The sequence below is a fragment of the Euprymna scolopes genome, chromosome 37 (genome assembly GCF_053919585.1).
Source record: "Euprymna scolopes isolate OS-2025 chromosome 37, ASM5391958v1, whole genome shotgun sequence".
Lineage (NCBI taxonomy): Eukaryota > Metazoa > Mollusca > Cephalopoda > Sepiida > Sepiolidae > Euprymna > Euprymna scolopes.
Genome location: NC_136518.1, coordinates 89,866,528 through 89,883,124, shown reverse-complemented (window position 1 = coordinate 89,883,124; position 16,597 = coordinate 89,866,528). Strand labels below are relative to the sequence as shown.

The window sequence follows — 16,597 nt, the reverse complement described above, 5'->3', positions numbered from 1 at the left end:
AGAATTCATTTCACAATCACAGGGAAAACAAAAAATCACAAAAGCAGTCTTTTTAGTAACATCAATTATTCAAAAGTTATTCAAAGTTGTTATAGGTATATCTCATGTAAGAACATGAACTTTGGGCCTTTCTTAACTTGGAAAAGCAGACTAGGTGCAGGATTATAATTGTTGATCTTAATTGTTTCAACTCGGGCCTTTCAACTATGACCACTGATTTTCAACTTTATCCTCTGACCGGCATCTAAACATTGAAACACACATTATAATTGTCCTCTTGTTGTGTTACCGAGTACAACAAAAAATATGTACAGGTTTCATCATTATTTTCTGTGATGAGAGATATATCCCCACCCTCGCACTAAATCGGTACATGAGAAAAGTGTAGCGCCGGATAAGAATGCGGAAAAATTGTGCAGGTGTGGAATGGGGTATCTCTTAGGAACAGTTGCTGCATTGAGAAAGTGATAATCTCTGCTGGGTTTCTAGTCTCCCTTTGATTTCTTGTGTACTATGTGAAGAGGGGATGACAATGGACTGCTTGAGGGTTGTATAATGCCGAGATCCATCGTATGTTGAAATTCTGATCAGGCGAATCTAGCTTTCTGCACACAATCATCCAGGTTTTGCATGTACAGGAACACCACGAGTTGTGATATGATGTTGCACATGATGCTTGATAGTGTCTGTGTGGTAAAAGGGTTTGGTGAGTTCATGGAATTGGTTCAACGAAAATTGCATTTGATGGACTTGCTGTGCAGATACTTGGTGTGTCACATGAAAGCATACCACAGTGAATAGAAAGAGATATCCTTGTGTTGGATAAATGACGGTTTTCAGATCGACAGAAAGTTGAAACTGGTAAAGGAAATCAGTGCCAATAATAGGTGTATTTACATCAGTGATGATGATAATCTACATCTTCATTGAAGTCCAAGGTCCAGAGTAAGTGACAACGTATTAGAAGTTCGGATGGAACTGCCATTCACAGCTGGAAGTGAAAAGAGGTCTGCTGCTGTATTGTCATATCGTGTGGGCGGAATCACACTAACAGCAGTACCAGTATCCACACCAAATTCCAGTCACTGAGGAAAATACTCCTAAGACTATGATATGCACCCCTTTCAGACTACTCGAGTTCACTCGTCTACCTTTTGGACTGTGTAATGCTGTCCAGGCATTCCAAAGATTTATCAACAAAGTATTTCGTAGACTATCCTTCATTTTTGAATACATCGACGACATCCTGATGGCAATCTCCTCACAGGAAGAACACCTGGCCAATGTAACTTAAGTCTTCCAACGTTTACAATTCTTTGGATTAAAAGTCAATGAATTCAGTGTCGTCCCTGGATGTCCTTAGACAAAGGATCAACGAATCTGGGCTTAAACCCTTGCCTTCAAAAGTGAAAGTAGTCCAGGATTTCCTTGTACCCATTTCCTTGCATGAACTGTCGATATATATATATATATGAACTATTACCACCGATTCATTCCCAACTGTTTGCATCATCTGTCCAAGATCAAAGATTTACTTCACATGCGTAAGAAGACTCTGTCTCTCTCAGATGAAGCACTTTCATCTTTCCACGCATCCAAAACTTCTTTAGTATACTACACAAAACTTTCTTACATCAGCCCTGACTCGACAGCTAAGCTTTTTCTTTCGACAAATGCTTCTGATGTAGCTCAATCAAGTCGTAAACGGTCAAACACAAACACTGTCTTTCTTTTCTGCTAGGCTGAGCATTCCTAAACGCAAATACAGTGTTTCTGGTTGAACAACTCGCCATGTACTTGCCATGTACATAGCAGTAAAAAATTTTTGCTTCATGTTGGAAGGGAGACAATTCACGATTTTCACCGACCACAAACCTATGATCGCTTCCCTTGCATCTTCCATCTCTGGTAAAAATACGCCAAGAGAACTTTGACAGATGGATTTTATGATGCAATATTCTGCTGGCATTCAATATTTACCAGGTAAAACGAATATTGTAGCTGACACCCTTTTTCTGCTTTTGTGATCTCAACAGTCTTGAGAAGGCTCTAGACTTGGGTTGGACTACATTGCAGCCAAACAGGAATGAGACATGTCACTAATAGACTTTATGTGGTCTTCATCTATTCCACCGAAACAACTGCAATCCCTTATTTGGACACGCTAATCTGGTACAATACGTCTATTGCACATCCAAGACCATACTTGCCTCATTCTTGTTAGTGGAAAATTTTTGGTGACTTTTACAACCTCACAAAATCCATCAAGTGCGCAACAGTCTAGTTAATCTGAGCTCGTTTTTTTTTTTGCACAATATGAACGTCGATATATGCCGATGGACTCAGGCATGTATTTCCTGCCAAACTACAAAAATACATTGCCATACTAACTCCACCCCAAGCAACTTTTCAATACCTAATGCTCATTCCTCCCATGTTCACCTAGACATTGTTGGACCACTGCCACTTTCCTCTGGTCATCGTTACATTCTCACTATGGTCGTTGGTCAGCAGCAATCTCCTTGCATGACATTCCTACAGAAATTGTATGTCACACATTCATAGAGAACTGTATCTCTAACTTTAGTGCATTCACCACTGTTACCACTGATAGAGGTTTCCAGTTTACATCGCACACCTTCAGTTTTTAAGAATTTCCCACACTCTGACAACTGCCTATGATCCTTCCACTAACAGAATGGTAGTGCGATTTCATTGATGATTAAAGTTGCCCTAGCTGTTCAGCCTGAAGCACATTCCTTGAGCGAACATTTGCTGTTCGTTCTTCTCGAACTTCGATCGATCATGAAAGAAGATTTGAACACTACACCAGCAGAAATAATTTTTTAGAACCACCCTTTGCCTTCTCAGTGAATTTTTCACAGTCGACAGGTCCATACCCACAACCACCTTCGGTTATGCTGATCATCTGAAACTCACAATATCTCAAGTGATGTACACTCCACTGTGCTCTGTTACTTTCAAACCATACTATCCACCTGATCTCCATTCATGTAAATATGCTTTTGTCTGTGTCGGCTCGATATGCAAACCTTTACAGCCATTCTACAATGGACTACATCTAGTGTTGAAATGCTCTGAAAAATACTTCATCCTTGACTGCAATGGTAAACAATAGATCATATCAAACCAGCCTTCTTAGAATGCTTATATGATTCAGCATTTCCTGCAACAAATTTTTCTAACTCAGAATCAATCATTGCACCCAACCCAAATACAACCGTCACCTCTAGTTCAGATTTCGTTGTTACATCTACTTCTCACACACCTCGTAATGATGCTGACCTGCACCTTCCAGCTCTTTCTCTAGAAGTGTAAGCCATGTTTAGTTTCAGAACAGTTTCCGATGGTTCATTGTTCAACACAAGTCCTGAGAGGTGACTGGTTTGCAGTAGACAGTTCCTCAGAGCAAAAGATTCTTACCGTGTCGAGACGTGCCAAATGGATGAAAAAAAAACAATTGCTAATGCATCCAGAACAATACTTCTGGCGAAAAAAAGAAAACGATACTCTCAAATAGAGAAAGAAGATTTCGGCATTATTTATGCAGTTTCAAAGTTTATCCCTTATTTCCAAGTTTGGAAATTTTACGCTTCAAAAAGACCACTAGCTTCTTGTAACCATCTTTGGATTAAAAAAAGAACTGTCCGCAATTACTGCCAATGTTTATAAAAATGGAGAACTATTTTATGAAATTAAAATTTCAAACTTAAATTCCTATTTTCAAAGATAATCCCACAAGCAGATGAACAGTCTATGTTAATTCCAACTTAAAAAGAGCCCCTCAACGACTAAATAAAGCTTACCTTAAACCTTACACACTAAACTTAACACTAATCTTAAGCCAAACCCGAACACTTGAGAACGTGAGACTATTGGGAAAAACCATTACCCTAATCCTAACCCAAACCTTACCCCCAAACCTTAATCTTAAATCCTAACACTAACCTTAACCCTAAACCTAAACCCATCACCCTAAACTCTCACCCTTTATCTAACTTTAACATTAACCTTGATCCTAAACCTAACTCCAACCTCCCAAAACACTAACAACAACTCTAGTACTCATCCTAACTCTGATCCTGGCCCAACCTTTAATTTACCCTCAAGACTATTCCTAACCATAACCCTAACCTTAACACTAATCCTAATCCTGAATATTATCCTGAACTTGAGCTCAACCCGATCTCTAAACTTTTACTCTAACCTTTGCCCTTATTGCTAATCCTACTTAGCCTAACCCTAACTCTAAGCCTTTACACTAACCCTGACCCTAACATTAACATAAATCTAACTTCACTCTTTCAATCTAATTGGCAATTATATCTTCTATTTTTCATCGCTAATGTAAGAATAGTATAAGGAAAATAACTCGTCTTAACTGTGCTTTAATAATGTAATCGGCAATTAGATCCACTATTTTTCGCTGTTAACAGCTAAAAATAGAACAAAAAAATAACTCTATTTATCTATTTAACTATGTAGAGATTCGAAATGTGAAGGTGCCATAGAACTAAGAAAATAAATACAAGCCAAGGACAGCGACGTCAATAGCAAAGATAAACAACAAACACTGATGATCGGTTAAAGATGATAGGTATCATGTTTTAACTAGAGAAAGAGGTAAATTATATAGCAATGGAGGTCATGACTCAGGAACATCCAGTGTGAGAACGCGCTTTAACAGGGTTGAAATTCTTGTGTTGTTTAGATAGGATGATGTGCCTCAGGTTGATCCGAGTCGTACAGTCGATCTAATGCTGGAAACTGGTAGCCAGACGTATGTGAGTACTGGAACTGGTAGCTGAACATCAGTGTTGACTGGAACAGGTAGCTGGACGTCAGTTAGCACTGGAACTGCTAGCTTGACGTAAGTAATATACATGAATAAAATGATATGTAACCATGTTTTAGCATACATGTTTTTAGCATACATATTTCATTGTAATTTTGTTGACTAAAAAACTATGTGTTTTCATTACATATTTCATTGAAAAAAATTAGGTGACTTTTTTTTTTTTTTTTTACACAGTGATCACCACTTATCAAGGCCCGGAAGCCACTCAGGGATAAGGGTTATTGCAAGTACATTACGTTAATGTGGAGATTTGATGAAGTGTTTGATTAAGGGGGCGGTTCATTAGGAATTTGTTAACATTGGACTTGAAGACATCCAAGTTGTAGTCCGGAGGGAAGCAGGCAGACGGAACAGAGTTCCACATGTGTGCAGTTCTAAGAAAGAAGCTTTGTTCATGGAATCCGCGTTTTGATTTAGGCACAGAGTGAGGGAAATTTTTCACAGTGGATTCAGCTAGACGGGTGTTTTTTGTGACAGATTGGTGAGGGGGGACCAGAGATTGGAGTTCAGACGAGCACCTGCCATGGAAATAACGATAAAACAAGGATAGGCTCGCAACATCTTTTCTGTGGGAGAGAGGTTGCAGGGTAGAGAAAAGGGCATCCCCCACTAAGCCACAAAGTCTATTTTGTACTCTGTCAAGGCAGGATAGGCTGTTTTTAGCAGCTCCTGCCCAGATATGGCAACAGTATTCCATCCTTGGACGTACTTGGTTTTTATATAGATAGAGAATTGCATCAGTAGTGAGATATCTTCTGGAGCGGTAGAAGGATCCCACCATCTTTCCAGCGACCTTGGCAACAGACTTGATGTACGTGTTCCATTTCAGATCAGGAGTAAAGGTCAAACCCAGAAGCTTGTCAAAACACGGGGCCTCACCCAGACGAGAGCCATCCATCACAATTAATGCCAGCTGGGGATCAGAGCGTTGATGATGTAAGGATAGGAGTTTGGTTTTAGATGCATTAAAGGTAACCAGCCACATCTTCCCCCACTGAACCACCCGCTCGAGATCAGAGGAGAGAGAATCAGAGAGAACTTTGTCATTTACAGCCTTTGATGTGTTGCCGTAGATGGTCGTGTCATCAGCATAGATGTCAACGAATGATTTAAGTATATGTTTAGGGAGGTCATTGATGTAGATCAGGAAGAGAGTTGGGCCCAGGATTGACCCCTGAGGGACTCCAGCATTTATATTGCAGGCCTCCGATTTTTGTCCATCTACCACTACTCTTATGAGCCTATTGGAGAGAAATGATTTAATGATTGAGAAAACATTTCCAGTTATACCGTAGCTGGAAATCTTGTGAAGTAGACCCTTATGCCATATCTTGTCGAAGGCCTTTGATATATCAAGAGCAATTGCCCTAGAAAGGAAGCCTTTGTCAAGAGATTCACTAATCCTGTGGGATATAACCGTCAGCACATCTGCGGTAGATCTTGCAGAGCGGAAACCATATTGTGTGTCACTAAGAAGGTTATTCCTGCTGAGGTGGTTGACTATTTCTCTATTTAATATGGATTCCAGCAACTTACTCATAACACGCAGGAGACTTATAGGTCTGTACTGAGAGGGAGATGACTTATCACCTGAATTCTTAAATACAGGGCATACTGATGAGGTCTTCCAGGGAGTCAGAAAGCACTTCTCCTTAAGGCAGCGCTTAAATAGTTTCGTAAGTATGGGAGCAAGTTCTGGTTGAAGCTTTTTTAACACTATAATTGGGATGCCATCAGGGCCAGTTGCTTTACTGGAATCTAGGTTCGTTATTAGCTTGGCGACCTCATGCACGGATATTTGTATGTTACCTAGCTTGTTCTGTGTTTTAGGAGGAAATATGGGGAGTTGATGGCCTTCGTCGCATAGGGTAGAATTAGCTGCAAAGTTCTTTGCAAATAGTTTGGCTTTGTCTGACGCTGACGAGATGACCTCTGGTCCATTGATAATGGTTGGGATAGAACGCACACTTCTCTTCAGGATCCTATTTGTTATTTGCCAAAACTGGTGGGATCCAAGCCGTTGATCAGCTACCTTGGATTTAACAGACTGGGCATATAGCTCTGTTGCATTTTTTATTACTCTTTTACAGTGGTTGCTGGCAGACCTTAAAGCAGCTTTAGTCTCAGTGCATCTATTACGTTGGTAGCTATGGAAAAAGTGATATCTGTGCGCGATAGCAGCAGCACATTCTGGGGAGAACCATGGCTGGCTGTTAGGTTTTTGTTGGAATTTTTTAGATGGTATGAATTGGTCTATGCCTACAATTAACCATTCGGTCAGATCTGATACTATAGAGGACACTTCCTTTTTAAACATGGAGTGCAGAGGTAAATCAGATATGAATGTACGGAAGCTATCCCAGTCAGCCATAGAGTATTGGTATACAATACGGTGGAGGGGTACGTCTGGAGGCTTCTTACATTTCGTTTTTATCTTAACTGATACGACGGAGTGGTCGGAGGATCCTAGAGGAGAATGAACGGAACATGAACATAGCTCAGGGGAAGTTGAGAGAAAAAGGTCTAAGAGGCTTGCATATTGACCGGGTGTATTGGGCACACGGCTGGGTTCGCGAACAATCTGAGTGAGGTCATGAGCAATGGCAAAATCATGACAAAACCTCCCCTCATCATCGGTCTTATTTGAATGGGTCAGCCATTCCACGTTATGGACGTTGAAGTCACCACAGATGTGGATGTTAGCCGAGGGATGTGAAGACAGTATGTGGTTTATTTTCTCAGATATGCTCTTAAAGATAGTAACTCCGCTGTTATGGGGCCTATAGACTATGTACTCATGTTTGTGTATAACCTATTTCACTGTAACTATTTAGGTGATTAAAATAATATTTATTCATGTTTTTGCATTGCTTATTTCACTATAAGTAATTGTTGTGGCGAACTACATATGTTACCTATGAATGAACTGATCCATACGCAATAAATACTGGAAGACAAAGCTGCAAGGTGGGAGTCGATATCTGGTGGACCAACCAAGGTATTCATTGGCTAGATGGACATATAACACTTTTGTATGTTATTTTTAATACATTTTGCTACTCTATTCCTGTGTTCCATTTTTCTTGCTACTTTTTTCCCTTGTTTCGTTTATAAATAGGGTTATAACAGTGGCAACCAAATTCACAGAATCCATGAAGGAAGTCGAGTTTAAACACCCCAGTGTTTGTATACCACTGGCGAAACAAGGACTCAAAGAACTATGGCAGATACCGAGTTAAATGCCCCAGTGTTCTGATAAGACTGACGAACGAAGGATTCGTGAATTTGTGATAAACCAACTAAGTGTCCAAAAGTATGAAGTAAGCAAACAATGAAGCAACATCTTTGTATTGAAAAAAAAATAAGTTCAAGCTCTGCGTGGAAAAAACACAGTGTTTGCAACTATCAGGTTGACAAGAAAGTTCTTGTGATTTAAACCTTTTAAATTTAGATGAACATATCACGACTCAAAACAAATTTTTTTGGATCGAAATGAACATCCTTAGTATTAACACACTTTTTTCAATGCAAAATAAGTGTATTTATGCGAGTAACATAAAAATTTTGCATTCTGGTGTTGATGAAGTCACTGAACGCGATTTTGATATCATTTGTTTTTAAAGTATTTCTCACACTAAATGTTGTTGAGATGCTTGATAAAATGGTAGTCAATAGGTGAGAGGTCTGGAGAATATGGCGAATGAAGCAGAGTTTTGTAGCCCAATTCCTTCAACTTCTGTGGCGTTGGTATCGCAACGTGCAGTTGGGCATTGTCATGAAGAAGAATTGGGCCTTTTCTGTTGACTAATGCTGGGTGCTGTTGTCGGTTTCTGATGCATTTCATTCATTTGTTGACAATACTTCTTCACGTAATAATTTCGCCTGTATTAAAAAACTGTAATGGATGAGATCTGTCACAGATAACCAAACAGTTAGCGTGACCTTTTGGTGCAACTCCGGCTTCAGGAATTGATGTGGAGCTTCGTCGGTGTCTAACCATTGAGCTGAGTGCGGCAGTTGTTGTAAAAACCCACTTTTCATTGCAAGTCACAACCTGGGCGAGAAACATGCCATTCTTGTTGCATAAAAGAAGAGAAGATGATACTTCGTAATGGCGTTTCTTTTGGTTGTCATTCAATCCATGAGACCTATTTAGCAAATTTTTTTTGTTTTTCCAATCTCTCTCTAGTGGTTGAAAATTATTGTATGCGTTATGTCTAATTCAGAAGCAAGTTTTCGAAGAGTTGTGCATAGATTGGCTTCGACTGAGGCTCTTAATTAATCGTTGCCAACATCCGATGGCCGACCACTACACACATCATCTTCAAGAAACTCGTGGCTGCCACAAAATTTCTTAAACAACCATTGTGCGTTCAGTAGTCGTTCCTGGCCCAAACGGTTCATTGATACCACAAACTGTTTCAGCAGCTTTTCGGGCTAGCTTGAATTAAAATAAGAAAATTGTGTGGATTTGCTTTTTGTCCATCTTGTATTCACCGTTCTAAAAAAAGACATAATTGTCTATAAACGATTGTAATTAAAACGATTGTATAGAATGAAAAACGCCCTTTAAAATGATATTTAAAGTAAGCTAGAATTATTATGGTTCTGTGGATTACGGAACTCTTGATATTTCTTTTTCTGTATTTTGCTGAGCAATAAATTGTTATAAATTATCATTTACAATCTTTAATTGTGTACTTTTATGACAAGCTCTATTTCCTATTCTTGTTTTATTGAACTTTTTATTTGGTTGGGTTTACTATATAAATATTAATATTTATATTCTCTTTAAGTTTACAGAATTTTTGGCTTGTAAACTTAATTTTTACTTCTTGATTATATATATATATATGCATATATATATATATATATATATATATTAATTTGTCTGTCTGTCTGTCTGTCTGTCAATTTCACTTTTCATCAGAAATTACTGGGGCGTTCTGACTGAAATCTTGTTTGAAATTTTTCATGATATACGCACAAAAATACACACATGGATGGTTCAAGTGAAGTTAAGAATAAAGAGATCAAATCGTCTTTTCACTAGTAATTAAAAATACATTGTATTTTGTTAAAAATCAAATCGGTCCCTCTAAGGAAAGGAACATTTTAATACAAATGCTAAATATTTTTCCAGTAAATAGAACAATACTGTGAAACAGAACTATTTATTGTATCAAAATCAAAGCAATAACTGAATTAAAGAAACAAAAAACAATAGTTGATTAGTGAACTACTCTTTTTTAAAATCAAAATGCAAATTAGTTAACCTTGCAACTCGCATAGAGTATATAAGCGGTATATAAAAATGATTGTACATCTTTTGTATAAAGCTGAATTAATTTGAAATAGGGCATTTTGAACTTTATTGTTAATGCAAGAAATGAGCCCACCTTTATGATCTGTTCATTTAGATATTTATGTACTTATTTTTTTTAATAGAAAAGCCTTTTCTTTTTCTTCTTAACAATCCTTTTTCTACATATTATTATCGGATTATAGAATCTTATAATTCACATAAAGATTTGCTTTTGCACTATTGAAATGTTGTCTTCTTTCATTAAGAGATTTCAGCTTATTCCATAGTATGTGAGTATATATATATATATCAGGCTAAACCTGCACATTCACTTCCATGAAGAAGGACAGAAACTATGTGTTTTCATTCTATAATGTACTATAAAAAGGTTAACAGGACATTATATTCATGAAAAATTATCCAAATATTTTTTTGCTGATGGAAAATGCCTTTTTTCATGAGACATTCCTAACCTATTAATAAACAAAGGCATTACAAAACACTTAATAATAGCGATACGAATTACATTCACATTGCATATGAATACTGCAATTAAACAATGGATATGTTTCTTTATAAAAATACAGAAAAAACTGACTGACACACATGCACCCAGGCTCACACACACACACACGCGCGCGCGCACACACACACACACACACACACACACACACACACACACACACACACACACACACACACACACACACACACACACACACACACACACACACAGATATATAGATAGAAACTGGTTTTGGCTTATAAAGTCTTTTTTTTCTGTTACTTTTCCTCATTCTTCTGATGATATAATAAAGTTATATATATATAATTTTTATTCATAGGGGATTTAAAGGAAGAGAATAATATCAAGACATATCGGGATAATGCCAAGCTCAACAAATTGTATTGGAGCTTATATAAAAATCAATAAAGAAAGAAAATGACGATTTTCACTATATAGTCCTTATATTTTTATATTTTTCGTCCCATACTCTTTTGTATCATCTCCCTATTCTAACATTTGTTTATCCTCAATCGTATTCAAGTAAAATCTTCCTTTATAATTTATCCTCTCACATTTATTATGTTAATATTATTCCTAATAATTCATTTCATTTAAGCACTGTTATAATTTCAGATAATGCTCTAAAACATACTGACATAGCATAAACACCATATTTAATGTAAACCCCTTCCACAGCTATAACCCTTTAATATATATAATTAAACAAGCATCTTACTTCAATTAACGTACTCTATATTTTCTCATAGAGTCTAATCACATATTTTGTCAACATTAAACCCACTATGACAGATATGCCATGCACCTACCAGCATTGTATAATAAAAACTATACTCCTCCTATATCACCAAGATCAATTTAGCTCCCTCAAATAAGCTAAATATTTTATTTTGCTCCTAATGTAATTATTGCTAGACGTCGCAACCCTATTATGTTACATAGCATCTTCTCTCCTCTTTTGATGAGAAGCATTAGGCTTCGAAATATCATGATATAAAGAATCCTTACTTACTCTACACCCCACCTTATTGAATAAATGAATAAATATCTATATATGACTATATAGTTTCATATCGTCATTTGATTTCTTTATTGATTTATATATATATATATATATATATATATATATATGTATATATATATATATATATATATATATATATATATATATATATATATATTGTGAAAATGTATAAATAATAATACTAAAAGTATAAAAGTTTATAATTTTTCATTATTCGTTTTCTATTAAGGACCTGCAGGAATACAAACCTCTGGTTTTCCTCAATATATATATATATATATATATATATATATATATATATATATATATATATATATATATATATATATATATATATAAAAATGTAAATGTTGGTTCGTTCGGAGTTAATTGTCTAAACAACCACTGAACGGATGGCTTCCACGTTTTGGTATAATATGTTTACTATATCCATGTGTGTTCTTATATATTTCTTTTTAATTATAACATTATACTTAATTTTTCTATGATAAATAGCTGGATTTCTTTGTATCGAGAGGCCATTTTTTTATTTAGGGACAATTATTTATTACCGCTTCCTGTCACGTGAACAGTGTTACAATTTAGCGGTTTTCCTGCTTGATCTGGAGATTTCGTTTACAATCTAGCGGGAAATTCTAGAAAATCTGGAGGTATTTGGCACCCAGACAGTCAGACACCCGCATGAGATTGCTTGAAAATACTTTAAAACATAAAATAAACTCATTCATGTAAGTAAAAAAAAAGTAGCATTTATTGCCTTTGGTAACAGTTATTTATTGATTATTTGTTTTGTTTTTCATCTTTTTTTCGACTAACCATTCTTAAATCTCACTATAAAATCGATTTTTCCAAGTACATTTTAGGTGGGGGCGGGGGCATTCCAATCTCCCTGAAGGGGTTTGTATTACTGTACGCGGGTTTGTATTACTGTACACATAGATTCGAAAAAGTTGTCAAAATAAATGTTATCAAAGTTGTCAAATAAATGTTATCAAAGGCAAGATAAGTTACTTTTCTGCCAAACTGGCTAGCGATTTTCTGGGCATTTCTTTCTCCTGATCTCGCGGTTTTTTTTTAAATCTCAGTTGACAACATTGCATAACTAAAAGAACACCACAGGCTTAATGTAAACAGAATGTGTTTACAATATCGGTAAATTTTCAAAGGGTTTATTGATAATGTAACCATGTGATTGAACTTTAATTTAAATTAACCACACGTGGTCGCAAAATGAATGCCGACGCTCAAAGTGTATACACATTTTGATTCCTCCCTTTACTTAAAAATTCACCAAAAATCAGGAAATTAACGAATTTTAATGAAAATTGCAGTATTTTTCAAATAATGATCGCAGAATATAATGAACTAATTATTTTTACTTAACTCTTGGTGAAAATGTTTTATTTTGTTTAAACAAAAAATACCTTTACTAAAGTTAAGTTTTCAGTAGTAAATAAAAAACGCAAGAATTTATTTTTGCTTTTGTTTAAAGCATCGTAATTTGTAACAATAAAAAATAATTTTTACAGTAACATTACGAAAAAAGCCCCTAAAGTCCGTATTAATGTATTCGATATAACTCGAAGAAAAATGAATTATCGGATACTATTCAGGAAATTAAAGATTCAATTAGATTCCTATTTCAGTCACCTAAATTATTTAGGGTGAAGAGTTTAGGAATTTATAGCCAAACCTAAATATTTTTTTTTTGGTAAATATCCAGATACGCTACTACAGAACACCGACCACTCTAATTTGTTCGGGGGGGGGGATGTGATGTTGGGGCGCGCGCGCCAACATCACATCCGCTCCCCCCCCCCCGCTCGCGTCCCCAATGTACAAAGTAAAATCTTCGGAAAATGTTAAATGGTGTTCTAATAGGTAAATGTCGGTGCGTTACTTACGGAAAATTTGAAAATTCGATGTTCCAGGTAAAAAAAACAAAAAAAAAAACAGATAAATTACCCCCCCCCCTACTCCAACTTGGTGTGCTTTCCTTTTCTTATTTTATTTCATTTTCAGCTAATTTTAAATTTTTCACCCAAAAAGCGCTATAATGTATTTTTGAAAATTAGAAAATTCTATGTCCTGGAAAAAAAAATCCCCCTCCCCCCAACATAGTTTGCTTGGTGAAGCCGTCGTTTATGCTACAGCGTGCATGCATGTAGCATAAACGGATGCTGCAAAATGGTGGAAAGAAGTTCGTGGGTCCAGGGGTAAATACCATGCAAACGGTAAATTTGCCCCAAGTTTGACTATCAGATTCGTTCTCAGCGACCTCAATTACCTATAAAAAAACAAATTAGAGTGGTCGGTGTTCTGTAGTAGCGTATCTGGATATTTACCTTTTTTTTTTTTCTTGCTTAAAAAATAGCATTAATATAGTAAGTTAGGTAAACTGACTTTTTCGTTTAAAATGGAATTATTTCCCTTTCGTTATTAACTTTTTAAAAAACAAATTTTTTTTTTAAATAAATATTTTGTGGGGTTTGTATTACTGTACACATAGATTCGAAAAAGTTGTCCAAAAAGAAATATATAACAAATAAATGTTATCAAAGGCAAGATAAGTTACTTTTCTACCAAACTGGATATATTTTTCGTGTTTTTATTCAATGTAACATGTTTATTCAGCTCGAAAATCATACAGTGTTTACCGATGTATTGGAACATTCAAGATGGCGTCTGATTCTCTCTTTAACACGGTAAGTGTGGGAAAAGATGTTATAAATAAAAAACCGGATAAAATACTGTTAAAAACTCGCTCAATATATGTTACCGTGACATAGGTTGACATATATTCGGTGGGTTTTTAATAGTATTTTGTATAGTTTTTTATTTATAACACCTTTTTCCATACTTACGGTGTTAAAGAGGGTGTGAGACGCCATCTTGAATTTTTGAATACATCGGTAAACACTGTATGTTTTTCGAGCTGAATAAATATGTTACATTGAATCAAAACACAAAAAATATATCCAGTTTGGCAGAAAAGTAACTTATCTTGCCTTTGATAACATTTATTTGTTATATATTTGTTTTTTGACAACTTTTTCGAATCTATGTGTACAGTAATACAAACACCCATTTTGTGTTTTATATACATAAAGTACAATTGTTGAATGTTACTGTTTGATTATATTCGTTTGGGGGGGCACAATTAAATAATTAAGAAAGATTAAAATGAAGCGAAATTCAAGTTTCCGTTCCATTTTTACAACAACCGTAAAACAGTGCATACTCAGCAAGTTTTATTGTAATTTATAAGCATATTGAAACACTAAATGAACATTTTATTTATTTTTTTGCATAATTAATGATGGAAGTATTTTTCTGTTTATTTTCTTAACATCTGTTAAAAAAAAATAAATAATTTGTACATTCTCTTGAAAAAAAGAATCAAACTTTTCTCTACTTTCACATGTGTTCCATTTTAACAAACTGAGCCACAGCAACGCGTGGCCGGGTACAGCTAGTATATATATATATATATATACAGTAGCGTCCAAAACTAAAGGACAAAATTTTAAAACCTAATATTTGTTAGAAATAATAACTGTAAAAAGCTGAAATTTTGACAACTGGCAGTCGTTATCATTCATAATAACATACTAAAATTTGAATCATTTGCAAAGGATAGAAAAAGAATTATAGCAATCATTTATTTATTTTCAAAATAGGAACGTCCAAAAGTAAGGGACAAAATTTGGAAAAACAATGTAAACAGCCAAAAAAAAATATATATATATATGTACAATCAATATTTAGAAAATGAGCCCTTGCTCTCAATGGCAGCTGCACATCTTCGACTACAAGAACGAATCAGTTCTTGACAATCCTCGATACTAATTTTAGACTATTCTCCTTGAAGCTTTACCCACAAATCCTCCGTGTTAGTGGGATTTCTGTCCATAACTTTCACTCCTAAGGTCTTCCAGAGATTTTCCATTGGATTTAAGTCAGGTTTTTGCGGTGGCCAATCCATAATTTCGGAATTTTGTTCGCTAAGGTAACTCATTACCACGTTTGCCTTGTGATATTGGGCATTTCCTTGCATAAAGATAGCCCTATTGAAAACTGAATTCTGTATGATTGGCACAACAGATCTGCGCGTTTACACGAGTTTGAAACCGGACAAGAGGCGTTGTACCTTGGCTAGAAAACATTCCAAATACCATGACGTTTCCACCCCCAAACTTGAAAGTTTTCTTAGTACACTTTGCACTTCATCTTTCGCCGATACGTCTCTTTACATTATTTTTTCCATCATTTCCAAATAAATTAAACTTACTTTCATCACTGAAAAATACTTTTACCCAATTTTCATATGTCCAAATTACATACTTGTTTTCAGACTCTAATCTCTTCTTATTCTTCAAACTAACAAGTGGTTTCTTCCCTGGGGTTCAATTAAACAGCCCTATTTCTTGCAGTCGTCTAGAAACAGTCTGTCTTGACACATTAACACATGAGGTACTATTCATAACCCTTTTACTTTCTGTGCAAGACTTAAAAGGTCCTTTAATGACATATGCTGTATTATTCGATCTTCTCTTGCCAAAGTTTTGCAGGGTCTGCCGATTTTAAAAGCACTATTTTGCCAGGATTTAATAACCCTGCCTACAACACTCTTGGAACGTTTCACTTTCTCTGAAATCTCTCTAATGGTGTGCTTTTCCTTGTATAGCTTCACAATAGCTTGTCTCACAGAGTAGTCAAGTTTTTGGTATTTCGCCATGGTGCCGGCTGATGCAACCTTTACAAATGACTAAGTAAGACTTATTCTTTAGAGGAAATAAAAAAAAATTGAATATAGCATACTGTTTACATTGTTTTTCTCAATTTTGTCCCTTACTTTTGAAC

General features: G+C 35.7%; 1 protein-coding gene across 1 annotated transcript in view; it reads left to right on the top strand.

The window, feature by feature from the left end:
- Window positions 1–12,301: 12,301 nt before the first annotated feature.
- LOC145261283 (annexin A13-like) overlaps window positions 12,302–16,597 on the top strand; it is a 65,917-nt gene continuing 61,621 nt past the window's right edge. The window contains exon 1 of the mRNA XM_080119773.1: window positions 12,302–12,462. The gene's annotated coding sequence lies outside the window, so the exon portion shown is untranslated. The remainder of the gene's footprint in view (window positions 12,463–16,597) is intronic.